Below are 14,380 nucleotides of genomic sequence, written 5' to 3'. Positions count from 1 at the left end.
TGGTAGTACACAACGCACACTCTTGTTTCACTTAACAATATGTCTTGGAGGTACCTCCCCTCAGAACATTAAGCTTCCTCTGAAAAGGCCATGGAGTATTCCATTAGGTGGAGAGAACATAATGGAATTAACCCTCTTGCACCCACAGATGCAAAGGTCAGTTCCTGTCTTTGCCTATCACAGGCAATGGCATCTGTGTATGCCTTGTGCCAAGAGATAGAGGGAAGGAAGGCAGGAAAGAAGAAAGGGATGGAGGGAGGGAGGAAGGGAGGCACCAGAAAGAGATAGAGGGAGGGAAGAAAAGAAGGAAGGAAAAGTAATACACTTATATGGCTACAGAGTGTAATTGACAAACATTTATTGGTGCGTATTTTAAGCTTCGGACATACTGTTAAACCCCACGACTCTCTTGCCCTTGGAGCCAGTCTGACAATGAATCTCAACGCCCTGTCATTTTTACTTTCCCATTAGAAATCCCCTGGCTTCTCAGAGGGTGGGTGGGGAGAAGGGAGAGCAGGGAAGAGGGCTGTGCCGCACTTTGAACTTCACATCGCTGGCTGGGTTTTACTTGGAGGCATTCAACCATGGAGCTCAGGGCTCCAGCGACTCACAAAGATGCATTTGGGCGGCGGGAGGGTTGTGAGTTTGTCGTGATATATTTAGAATGAGCCCTTTAGTGGTGCCCTGGGCCAGAGAGTAAACAGCTGCTTGCATGGGCATTTAAAGCGAGCAGAGAAAGAGGTTGTAATTGCAAAGCTTGAGGGAAGGCTGTACTTGAGAGCTTTTCTGAAATGACATGCTATTTGACCCAATATTTTTCCGAATGCAGAGGCCACTTTGATCTCTGAGGCAAGCTGTCCTTGCACAATGACTGGTTTGTGGGGGTGCTCAGGGCTCCAAGGAACAGGCCCAACAGGGCTAGAGTCTGATAAACTGGGAGGACTGGGCTGGAAGTTAGTGGAACGTGTCTTGGATTGAATTCTCCCACACCAGACAAGGACTCAGTGCAAGCAGATGATTTGCAAGACGATTCCTGGAAGCAGGAAGAGGGTAGTGGGGAAGGGAGAGAGAGGCAAGGGAAGGAAGCCCAGTCAGGGTGTACTGGGGTGGGTACAACTGGGGCTCCAGCAGCCTGAGGACTGGGAAGCAGTCACAGAACATGCTTCAGAGTTGCCCACCTGAGGGTGAGAAAGCTGGGGTATTTATTTCACTAACACCTGTCCATCACTGGCTCCCTGGGAGAGATGGGGGTTCCAGTCCCCAGCCTGCCACGCATGAGGCTATGTTGAAAAGCTATTGGGTTGACCTCCAAGAGATTTTTATGGAAAGCCTCCCAATTGATAAGTATTGGCAAAGGATCTCCCACACCTTTTATTTATTTATTTATTTATTTTTTTAAAAGATTTTATTTATTTATTTGACAGACAGAGATCACAAGTAGATGGAGAGGCAGGCAGAGAGAGAGAGAGAGGGAAGCAGGCTCCCTGCTGAGCAGAGAGCCCAATGCGGGACTCGATCCCAGGACCCTGAGATCATGACTTGAGCCGAAGGCAGCGGCTTAACCCACTGAGCCACCCAGGCACCCATCCCACACCTTTTAAATAAATGTTACAAGAGCCAGACAAAACAAGCTGAACTCCTGGATGCGGTTTGTGGACCTCCCAAATGTCACGGCTGTTGGGAGGAGGGCAGGACTCCACTGCCCTCCCTCCAAGTGACTGCCTCCTTGGTATCCAGGCTGGGAGAGAGACCTCCAGAGACACTGGAGTCAGAAGAACCGGAGACTTCTGAGCAGCTGGAGGTTTTCCCACGGCTTCTAACTTCGCAGTATTCATCGGCCCCTTTCTACCCCCATCTGAAAAAATTCTAATGAACCAATCTGAACTGGAACAAGATCTATATACTTGAGACTTATGGGTCTGGGACAAAGTTGGAGCATTCTTTGGATCGAACTCAAATATCCTTTTATGAAAGCCTCTGATGGAGGGTAGTGACAAGAATGACCTTGTAAGCAGTTGAGACATTAGTTGTTTTAGGTTGTAATTGAGGTACCATCAACAGCTCAGCATCCCCAAAAACTTCACTCTCACCTCCCCATGGGGGAAATAATTCACAAGATGCCACCATCATGGCGCCCTTCTTCAGCCTACGGCCCAGTGAAAAATGCCACCAAGTCAGAGCAGGCTGACAGTTTAGACCATCCTCAGTTACTTACACCTCTGTTTAAATGAGCTTTCCAGATTAAAATGGTATTGCTTTTTATTAACATCTTTACAGATGAATTTTATGATGTGTAGGATTTGTTTCCAAGTGATAGATGAAAGGAGGTAGAGAATGGGTCAGGTATAGATGCAACGAGACTGGTCATGAGCTGATCATAATTGAAGTTGGGTCACAATGGTCATATACTAGTTTGGCATATGTTTAACATTTCCAATATGAGATTTTGGGGGAAAATTTTAAAAGTTATTATATTGTCAGAGAGTGGAGTAAATGTGAACACGACAGAATAAGCTGAAGGTAGACAACACCCCACAGCAGGTCTTATGAATGAAGTCAACCAACACTTCTTCCACTCCCCCCACCCCCACTCCCACCCCGCACATTTCACCCTGGAGCCTAAAGTAACTTTAACTTTGATTTTGGAACTAGCTCTAACTTCTAGATGAGAATTTAGGTTCCCGTATTGGATTCTAACCAAATATTCTTGAGTGACCATTGGTGAAACCTCGCCTCAAAGAAAATTCTGACATGGCTCTAGAATCCCCCGGGAAACACAACGTCCTCTAAGTTGGTGGGTTGCCACAGCCGGCTCATGTTAGCACTCGAGAGCTGACTGTGTGCATCCCTTCCCAGTTCTATTTTCAGAGACTTCAGTTTGGAAGGTTGAGACTGACTGTCGTGGGAGAATTTATGCTATGGTGGTTGGCAGATTGGGACCTTTCTATTTGGAGAGCTGGGCTGTTAGATGTGTACCAACACACCAGTCTGTTGCATCCCCTTCCCTATCAACTTTCCCTTTGCCTAAGCTGAGAAGAGTTGACATCAGTCTATCTCCGGAAAGTCTCCATGGACATCTAAGATGGTAGCTCTCTGGGGAGCAAACTGCTTTCATTTAACAAACTGTTGTGTTCAAATGAGCCCAGCAGGATCAGAGACATGGGGCAGGTTCTGAGAAAGTGATATATTTGAAAAGGATGGTGCTTAGTTTAATCTGGAAAGCTGTGTTGTGAAGGACTCTTAGGCTAGTCTGGGCTCAAGAGAGACAGTAACAGTCATCTCTTAACAGCTGCCACCCTTGACCTACTGCTATGTGCCAGGTCCTCAGCTAGAGTTTTGCTCTCAAGTAGCTTAAAATCTTGTGACCACAAAATATTTGCTCCTGTGTGCATTTCTTTGTTCTTCCATCCATCCATCCATCCATCCATCCATCCATCCACCCACTCTTCCCAGGCTACCTAGAATGAGTGTATCAGCAGCTTTCCTGAATATAGGCATTTGAAGCAACAAGGTACAGCTTTAAAATCTTTTTTGGGTTGTTCATTATCTACTTCTTTTTTTTTTCTGTGAATAGCATCCACTTTTCATTGGGGGGACCCTCTCCTTCGCTCTGAGTACACCCTCTGACTCCAGGGTGGCCAATCAGCACATTGGTGCTCTTGGTCACAGTGACTGGTTCAAGTCAAACACCTGACCCAGGTTAGTCTAAAGGAAACCAACCCTGAAAACTACATTGGTAAAGAGGCCCTCTTTTTTGACTGAGATTAATAAACAGGACATATGCTTCTTCTATTGGTGGCCATGTTTTTCTAGCAAATGGAGAGAGCTAGCTTGAAAGTGTAGACAACAGAGAGAAAAGCAAAGATGAAAAATGAAGAGAGTAGGAGCCTTACGATACTTTTGAGCACCTGGAGCCTGCTATTCCTGAAGCCAGTATCTCTAGACTTTTCAGGTGCATATATCAATGAATTTTTTGTGCTGCTGTTAAAACTAGCTGGAAATGAATTTCTGGATCTATCTCAAAGAGTCCTAGTGATACCCTTCACTGACATTCCCAGAGGATCCGAAACCATGTAAAGAGTCATTACCCCTACCTAGTGAGTAATAAAGGTGATTCATTTCCAATTAGCAGGCTGTCCAGATAGTAGAACAATTTTCACTAGTCCCTATAGGAAACCCATGCACTGTGGCATTTCCTGGCTCTGATTTTTGTAGGTGAAGGAGGCCTGCCATGCCCATACTCAGTGCTGGCCAAGTATGAGTGCAACACTAACAACCACCACTGGCTGCCCAAAGGGGCCAAGTGAGCTGGCTTCCTAGTCTGTACCATGTGTCCCTGGGTTAGAGTGTGGACAGGGCTTGAGAAAGCTCTAGGTGTTTGCTATTGGGGTTCCACCCCAGAGAGAAACCAAGGAAGAACCAAGGAGATGGGGTTTTGGGGAATTAATAAATAAATAAATGTGCAAAAACAACATGATTTCAAGTGACTTCCAGGCTGAGAGGGAAGGCAAGTTGTCCCCAGCAGTTCTATCTATTTTCTCTGATAGTTCCCATACGAGCTTCATTAGCCTTTGGGGCCGCAGGATGCATGGTTCAAAGAGTTTTGGAGAGGGAGCAAGGCTCTGAGCCGAGAGAGACTCGGCTGGGCTGAGTTGGAATCTCTGGGTTCAAGGACTGACACTGTGCTCTGCTGTGTGGCCTTGGGCAGCGAGCTCACAGTGTCCTTCTCATTGAAATGGGATGACGTCTTCCTCATTCCCCTGGCTACCAGTCACACCTCTAGCTCATCCTTGCTTCTCTGGATCATTCCATCACCTTCTAACTGGTCTCCTCCCCTTCACTCTGACACCTTCGAGCTCCTCACCTCACTGCAGCTGACCTGCTTTGTCGTACATATACTGCAGATTGTGCAGGCTCCCATTTGAAGCCCTCCATCCAACTCTCAAACCGCTTTGAAGAACTCTTTGATAGGACCTACTAAGGGCAACATAGATCTATCCTTGTGACTCAGCAGTTCCACTCCTGAGCACACACCCAACTACACACCCAACAGAGATGGGCACCCAGGACCACCGCTAGACTTAGCTAAGAGTATTCATGCTGCTTCCTTCCTAATAGCCCCCAACTGGAACAGCCCAACTGTCCATCCACAAGAGAATGGATAAACATATTACGATAAATTTACACATTAGAATACTACATGGCAACAAACAAGTAAGACCTGCCACTACATGTGGCCCAATAGGAGCATCTCACAGATAGAATATTGAGTGAAGGAAGTCAGACAGAAATGAGTACATAGCTATATGGTTTCATGTGTTGAAGATCAGAATCAGGCAAAGCAGTCTTTGGTGATTAAGTCAGAACAGTGGTTATCTTTGAGGGGGGCTACTGAGTGGGAGGGGCCACAGCAGAGCTCTCTAGGACCCTGGAAATACCCTGTGTCTTGCACTGGTAGTGGTTTCATGTATGTATGCATTTGTAAAATTTATCGACTTGTACATTTAAGATGGTGCATTTTAGTGTGTGTCAATTATACTTCAATAGGGAAGAAATTAAAAAATCCCTCTGGTGGGTCCTCTGGGCCTGAGCATAAAACCTTCATTTCTCTGCATGGTCTGCCCTGCTCACTTCCCTCTGCTCCAGGCACATTGGCCTGCTTTAAACTCCATCCTGCCTTCTTCCATAGTGCTCTTCCCTAGGTCTTTGTACAGCTAGCACTCAGGGTGCTTTCTCTCCTCTCCCCTCCCCAATAGCGCCTACCCCAATTAATACGATCAGTTTTGCCATTCAAACTAGGTGAATGGAAGCCCTGCCTGCCCTCAGCCTCCCCTGTTCATGCCCTTCCCCACAGGGTAGATGGGAGTGGGGGGGAGAGGGGGGAGGGGGAGAAGGGGCGCCAAGGGATGGCACTCACCCAGAGCCCAGGGCCGTATACAACTCTAAACAGATAGCCCTTCTCCCTGCTGACACAGCTACACAGGGCTCTTTTCTCTGGGTGTCTTTTCCTGTACCTGCAGAGAGGAGGGGGTGGAGGGCCATGTGGCCCTGGGTTGTCCACATGTGGGAAGGCCCCTTCAAAAGCAGCATAGAGGGACACCTGGGTGGCTCAGTTGGTTAAGAGTCTGACTTTTGAGTTCAGCTCAGGTCATGATTGCAGGGTCATGGGATTGGGGCCCAGGTCAGGCCCTGTGTCGAGTTCTGTGCTCAACGGGGAGTCTGCTTGAGATTCTCTCTCTCCCTCTGCCCCTCTCCCTGCTCATGCTTTCTCTCTCTCTCTCAAATAAATAAATAAATAAATCTTTAAAAAAAAAAAAAGAAGCAGCAGGATGGAGCATAGAGCAGGAAGAGAAGGAAGTGAACTTTAGGCCAATGACCTCCACTTGAACTCTTATCTGGAGCCCAAGAATATTAGGGGTGGGTCTCTTTTCTATTGTCATAACTGGTAATCATCTTGTTTACTTTGTATTTGCTTTTTATACATCAGGGCCGTGTGGACAGGAGTGGGTTGCCAACATCTAGCGCAGTGCCTGACACATAGTAGGTCTTCAATAAACACTTGCTGACTATGTCAGTGAAAGCTGCCCCACCAACCTACTGACCTCTCTCAAGGCTGTAAGGAACACAGTGTGGTCACAGGGGGCTGAGCTGAACTAGTCTGAAGGGGGCCATGGGCCTTAGAGCATGGTGGCTCTGGCAGGCTGCTGAGAGCTGGTGAGAGCCTGCTTTAAGAGGGCTTACATCCGGAGGGTGCCTCGGTGGCTCAGTGGGTTAAAGCCTCTGCCTTTGGCTCAGGGCATGATCTCAGGGTCCTGGGATCGAGCCCCGCATCGGGCTCTCTGCTCAGCAGGGACCCTGCTTCCCCCTCTCTCTCTCTGCCTGCCTTTCTGCCTACTTGTGATCTCTTTGTCAAATAAATAAACAAAATCTTTCAAAAAAAAAAAAAAAAAGAGGGCTCATGTCCTCTTCCAGGAGAGACAGGGCTCACCCATCCAGCACTGACTGGGCTGCACTGAGCTTCGACGGAGTGTGTGCCTTGGTTAGACTGGAAGCTGGGGAGTTGAGTTCTGGGGGCAGGAGTAGTGTCCCAGCCCATGTGGCCAGCCCCACGTAGTTATCCTGGGGTGAGACAGATTTGGGAGGTAGGCCAGCTTTGAGGGCTGTCTCCTCACAGGGGAGGCCTTCAGGAGGCCTGCAGGCCATCTTCCTTCCCCTCCTTTCACACCTCCTCACCTGTCCTCAAGTCCAACGGGCCAGGTGAGCCTGCCTTTGGCTTTTGAGTTATTTAAAAATGATAAGATACATAGAACCATGCATGTGGCGTAAGTGTGTAGCTGGCCCCATTTTCACAAACCGAACACCTGTAGGTCAAGACCAATTACAATCGCAGCCCAGAACCCCTACGTGCCCTTCCAGCCTGTACCTTGCAAGGCAGCAGAGATTCGTGTTGCCTTTTTGTGCTTACGTACTCGGAATCATCCCACATGTGCTTTCTGTTTAACTTCTTTTGCTCAACATGGCGTCTATGTATATAGTATATAGTATAGATAATTATTTAATGCGTATATATATATATATATACATATAAAATATGTATATAGTTGTAGATCATTTATTTTTGCTACTATAGAATATTCCATTGAATGGCATTTATTGATTTAGCCACCTGTTTATCTATGATTATTGTTGATTATTATTATTTATTCAATCTACTTGTCCATTTTACTGTTGATGGACATTTGGGTAGTTTCTAATTTGATTATGCCTCATGTCGCTGTGAACCTTCTTTTTTTTTTTTTTTTGCTGTGAACCTTCTTGAACGCGGCTCTTGCTTTTCTTTTCAGCATCTGGGAGGGAACCTCTGGGCCGTGGGATGAATGTGTGTAGTAGGTCAGCTTCCATTAATTCACAGAAACTGGTTTGTTTTCTTGCAGGAGGGGTAACATGGTTTTTAAGGCTTTGGTCCTTCTCTTGTGGGATGCAAGGTGTCTGATTTGTTTGGGGAACAGTCTCCTTTTAATTTTTTTTAAAGATCTTATTTATTTATTTGACACAGAGAGAGAGAGCGTGCACAAGCAGGGAGAGAGGCAGGCAGAGGGAGAGGGAAAAGCAGGCTCCTGGCCTAACAGAGAGGCCTAATGTGGGGCTCGATCCCAGGACCATGATGGGATCATGACCTGACCTGAAGGCAGATGCTTAACCCACTGAGCCACCCAGCCACTCCAGTCTCATTTTCATTTTAAAGGAAGCTGTCACCTCCCCCCACACCATGACCTTCAAAGAAACTGCCAGAGCCTGGATCCTACAGGAAGGCATTCCTTCTTCTTCCCAGCACAGCCCAGACAACACCCGCTCCAAAGCTGGAGGGGTTGGAAGTCACAGTGATGGGGGAAGAGATAGTCAAGGAGGAAGAGGGAAGGAGAGGAGGAGGGAGGAAGGGAAAGGGAGCTAGAGAGAGAGAGAATGAGAGGAAAGAATCAGCCGAAAAGCACAAAGAACAAAACCTGGGGGCTATGAAGTGAAACCAAATAGCTCTGGAAGTCTATAGCTTCAAACTGGTGACAGTTGTGTCTTTTGACCAAACAGTTACGAGATGTGGTTTCAGTTTGAAAGTTTACAGGACTCAAAATGGCGCCAGAAAAATGAGGTAAGCAGGGTCCCAGGGCCGTCTCCAGAGGCAGAAGGAGAGTTGGTGGAGGAGGGAGGCCTTCTGGTGACTAATCAGGACCATGCCACCACCTGCAGGGGCCCTAGAGTAGCAGAAGCCTCCCACTGCTGCAGGGCCGGTGTGGGGGAGAGTGTGGAGTACTTCTCCAGGACACAGCACCAGGGCCCTCCCCCTCCTCTCTCTGTGCCAGTCTCACCCTGGTCTGGGCACATTCCCAGATGTCAGGCTCTTCAGAGAGGGAAGGATCACAACAGGTAGGTGAGTGAGGCCCTTGCCTTGGGTACAACATTTAAGGGAATACCAACAAACTCGGTAATCAGGATAAAAATATTTTAACAGGCTATTTTTAAAAACTCAGAAGTAACTCTCCAAATCCTTGATGATCAAAATGTCAAAATTTCAAAGGAAGGCAGGACCTAATCCTTCACTTGCCTGACCCTGTCTCACTCAACTGTCCCTAGTCTCTCCCTTGGTTCCAATAAAACTTCATTTACAAAACCGGGCAGCTGGCTTATAGACCACAGCTTGCCAATTTTCTTTGAAAAAACTATTGGGTGAAGCTGACCATCTTCTTTCATGAATCCATTAGCCGGCTGCATCTCTGGGAGTGGCAAGAGACAAAGGCTCCAGGTGTTGTGGACATTGAGATTAGCAGATAGGAGACACTCATCTGTGGGTGGCCGCTTGCATAGGTGGGGGAGGGGTGGCAAGATAATCAACAGCCCGCCAAAACATACTCATCCCTCATGTGATTGTGCTCACAGACACCGGGTTTGGTTTTTGTTTTTTTTTTCCCTTTTCTCTCTCTCTCTCTCTCTCTCTCTCTTTTTTCTTTTTAAAACAAACTGAAGTTCTGTGACAACCCTGCATTGAGCAAGCCTTGCGGTGTTATTTTTCCAACAGCATTTGCTCACCTTGTGTCTCTGTGTCACATTTTGGTAATTCTCTCAATATTTTAAGCTTTGTCATTTTCATTATATTTGTCATGGTGATTTGTCATCAGTGATTACAACTCACTGAAAGTTCAGATGATGGCTAGCATTATTACTAATAAAGTATTTTTTTTAAATTAAGGTATGTGCATTGTGTGTTTTTTTCAGACATAATGCTATTACACACTTAGTAGACTATAGTATGGTACAAACAGAACTTTTATATATACTGGGAAACCCCAAAATTCATTTGACTCACTTCATTGTCACATTCATTTATTGTGGTGATCTGGAACCAAACCAGCACTATCTCTGAAGTAATGTATCTCTGTACCTTCTTCCTTACCTAGTATAAAGTTGCGGTTGAGCAGCAGTTATCCAGCCAGGAACTGCATTTCCCATCACCCCATTTATTCTGGAAGGGTCATGTGACTGTTTACCTCCAATGAGAATGTGAATAGATGTGCGGTATTTAAGAAGTGGGTGTGTCTTCCCCCTTCTATCATTTCCCATCTTCCTGGCAGAATTCAGAGGACTCTGAGGCAGGGAAGGGTGGATCCACAAGATGGAAGGAGGGTTTAGATCCCTGAATTAACATGTGGAAGCTAACCACCACTTCAAATACACATATTGCCCTTTTAAATGAGCCCCCCAAAAACCTTGTATTGTATAACCCACCATGATGCAGGTTTTTGTTATAGCAGCCAGCATTATCCTAACTCATAGAGGAAGTCATCGAAAGTTAGAGTAATCCCAGAAGGGAGGTCCCACAGGAGGCTGACCTAAATAGGCTCCCAAACTTGGATGGCATTTGGGTTGGAGTCCAGCAGATGTTCCAGGTTGGGAGGTGAGAAAAACAAAGGAAAGTATGAACTTTGTGTGCCTTCCAGTGGTCTCCAGTGAACCCCCAAAGCTGGCAGTAAACTTGGAAAGGGCATCTAATGGTTAGGTCTACAAGACCTTTCCACCTTGAGGAAATATCTCTCTTCTATTGCCAGTCACTCTCTTCTATTGCCCACCCTTTGGCCCCCACTAGGTCCACCATGATCTTCTCCCAGGACTTTTAAAACTACAGTTAAAGTTAGACCTTCTGTTTCTGGGTGCCATGGGTGTGAGGCTCCAGGGCTGGTGGCAACCATGTTCCCTGCATTGTGGATGTTGAAGTCTGTGCTCAGAGGGACTAAAGCTGCTAGGCAGAATGAGAGAGAGAGAGAGACAGAGACAGAGACAGAGAGACAGAGATGAGAGCCAGAGGGAGAGTAGTGATGGGAAGGCTTGCTCCTGCCCTTACCACACTAACTGGCTATACCTCAGAAGTGATTCCTTCCAACAAACTCCTGTTCTGGGTCAGGCAATCTCTAACTGGATTTCTGTCATGTGCACACCAGGAATTCCAATGAGACCAAATCCGCTAAGCCTAAATATTTATGGAGCATCTACTAGGTACAACACAGTGTGATCAGCTTTTTGTGGTTTTGAGAGAGGCTGTGGGAGGGGATGCCTCAGGAAGATATAGAAGGGATGGTACTCTGAGAAATGGGTCAGGACCTCTGCTCTGGTTAGAAAATGGAAAGAGGTGGAGAGAGAAGAAATCCTATCCACAGCTCTCGGTTTAAGGACACCACAAAGTTGGCTCTCACCTTCCCCTCTCCCCAATCTCCTCTCTGATCTGATGGGCGATTACAACCATGATCATCTCCTGGACCCTAGAGCAACAATGCCCTGACTATGACAGCCTCAGCTGGTGGAAGAAGGGGCAGCTGCAAATGTGGAGCCTTGCAGGGAACACAGATATTAGGATGACATGTGTTGCTTTGCTTTCCAAAAGACAAAGCTCAGAAATGAACAGACATTTAACCAAAGAGGATATACAGATGGCAAATAAACACACGAAAAGATGCTCAATAACTTTTGCCATTAGGGAATGCAAATTAAAATCACAATGAGATGTCATTATATACCTATCAGAATGACTAAAATAAAAAAAGGTAACAATGCCAAATGCTGATAAGGATGCAGAAAAACCGGATCCCTCATTCATGTCTAGTGGGATGTCTTATGGTACAGCCATGTCGGACAAAAGTTTAGCAATTTCTTTTCAAAGCTAAACATGCAATTACCATCCATCCCAGCAATGCATTCTTAGGCATTTATCCCACAGAAATGAATACTTTTGTCCACAGAAAAGCCTATAGATAAATGTTCATAGCAGCTTTATTTGTCATAGCCAAAAGTTGGAATCCGCCTACGTGTGCTTCAACAAAGTGAATGGTCAAGAACAAAACAAACAAAGAAAAAACTAGGATACACCCATGCCATGGAATAAAGGAATGAACTATTGATACATGCAATTTGGATGACTCTCTGGGATATTATGTTACAAAACAAAAACAAACACGAAGATCCCCAAAAGGTAACATACTGTATGATTCCATTTATATAATATTTTTGAAATGATGAAATTTTAGAAATGAATGACAGATTAGTGGTGATCAGCAGCTAAGGAAGGGGTGTAGATGGGAGGGCAATGGGTATGGTTATACAAGGACCCTTATAATGATGGAAATGTTATGTATCTTGACTATCTCAATGTCCATATCTTGGCTGTGCTGTTGTACCATAGTTTTGCAAAATGCTGCCACTAGGGGAAACTGAGTAAAGCATCCAAAGGATATCTCTGTTATTTCTTGCAATTGGATATGCATATATAATTATCTCAAAATATGAAGTTAATTTTAAAAAACCTGCTTAAATGAGAGTGAACAAAAGCAGGCAGAAACAGGAGGGGCCACTATACTTGGAAATAAAGGAATGGCATAGGCAGAGTTTCCCATTTTATATTTCTATGGTTTTGAGGACAGTTCTCAGCCTGAACTAAGTGAAATAACTAAAACTCCAATAGAAAGTCTGCAGTTTTTCTGGCTGAAAGAACCAGAGACAGAGTGTGAGCAACTACAGCCGTTAAGAGGAGGAGGAGAACCCAGAAAGGTGAAGATCAGTCTCCTACTCTGCGTATTAGTGCTGTCCAAATCTCTGGCTGACCCCTGAACCATGCATGTGTGGGAAAGACTTCCAACAGTCCAGTTGGCTGGGAGAACTGAACTGAGACTTGAGCTAGTTCCCAAAAGGCAGAGTCTGCAATTTGAATCTAGCCAAGTTTATTGCTTTATAAAACAAACAATTTAAGCATCAATATTTTTTAGAGGAGTATAACAGAATCCAGAGTCTCCAAAAAATCACATCCGTAACACCTAGAACACTATCCAAGATGGGCATAGGGAAACCTGGGAACTGTTCTTGATTCTTCCCTGTCTCTTGCTTTCTACAACCAAACCCTTTGTGAGACCTGTCTGATCTACTTCAAAAACACAGCTTCATTTCATCTGCTTCTCACCATCTCCAATATGACCTCCTTGTCCCAGCCACCATCATCTCTGACCTGGATTACTAACCAGGGCTCCTCACTGGTATTCCTGCGTCCTCCCTTGTTCCTCTGCAATTCATTCCTTGCACAACAGATGGAGTGACCTTTCTAATGTACAGATAATGTCACTTGCTATTGTTCTTAGGATATCCTCCAGCCTCCTCATCATGGCCCACAAAGTCTGGCCAGATTGACCCAACCTGTCTCCTCAGCCTCATCTCCACCATTCATGCCCTTCCTTAACCACACTCCACTCTCACTGGCTTCTGTCTGCTCTTTAAGTATCCTTAGCACCTTTGTACTTGCTGTTCCCCTGATCCTCCTGTTATCACTCAAATTTCAGCTCAAATATTACCTCCTCTGATAGATCTTCCCTGGACCTATCACCCCTCCACTAGAGCCTGACAGTCACGGCTACATTCCCTGGCTTTATATTTATGAATCTTGGAGTTACCAACTCTGTGTTTGTTTACATTATCTGTCTTCCCCAGATGGAGTGTTAGCCCCACATGGGACTTTGCCTATCTTGCTTATTGCTTTTGCGTATCTGAAGTGCCTGGAATAGCACATAATACACAATAGGTTCTTATCCCAGATAATTCTGATCTATTATGCACAACAGTTTTCCCAAACCCAGAGACATAAAACAACACCATTTAATTATACCCACAGATTCAGACAAGACCCAGCAAGAATAGCTTGTTTCTGTGTCATAATGTCTGGAGGCTCAGCTGGGAAAATTGGAGTGGTTAGGGGTATCTCAAAGGACTGGGTTAGGGCTAGAGAATCCACTTCCAAGAGGTTTTCCTCACTCACATATCTGGTGTCTGGGTTAGAATAGATGGGAGGTGGGGCTCAGCTGAGAACGTTTGGTGGAGCTTAGCCAAGGTCATCAGATTCTTTATATGGTGGTTTAGCCTTTCAGTCAACTGGGCTAGAGTTTTGTAGCCTCAGAAATCACAAGGCAGAGCTTCCACCATATTCTGTTGATCAAAGCAGTTAATGGGACTCTATATCCCATTTTTGATGGGAAGAATGTAAAATAATTTGTAGTCATTAAAAAACGAAATGAATGAATGAATGAACAAATGAATGATCTATATTAGGGTATGCCTAGGTGATTGGTCTCATATATCAACCATTGAAGTAAAAGCCAATACTGAGCAATTTCTCCAAAGGATGGCACTTATATAAATACATTTTTCCTCCATGCCAATTCAGTTAGAAGATCCTTCCTGTTGCCTGCTCTGCTTCTTGCTCCCCTGGCCTGCATGAACAAATCAGTGAGTGAGGACGTGAGTTACTGCATTGAATTTTCTAACCCCTTGACTTCCTTCTCAAGCCACTGATGGCAGA

Source organism: Lontra canadensis, unplaced genomic scaffold, assembly GCF_010015895.1.
Source record: "Lontra canadensis isolate GAN:19392208 unplaced genomic scaffold, GSC_riverotter_1.0 scaffold16, whole genome shotgun sequence".
NCBI classification, from domain to species: domain Eukaryota; kingdom Metazoa; phylum Chordata; class Mammalia; order Carnivora; family Mustelidae; genus Lontra; species Lontra canadensis.
The sequence above is the reverse complement of the archived record's forward strand: the minus strand, read 5'-3'. Positions refer to the sequence as shown.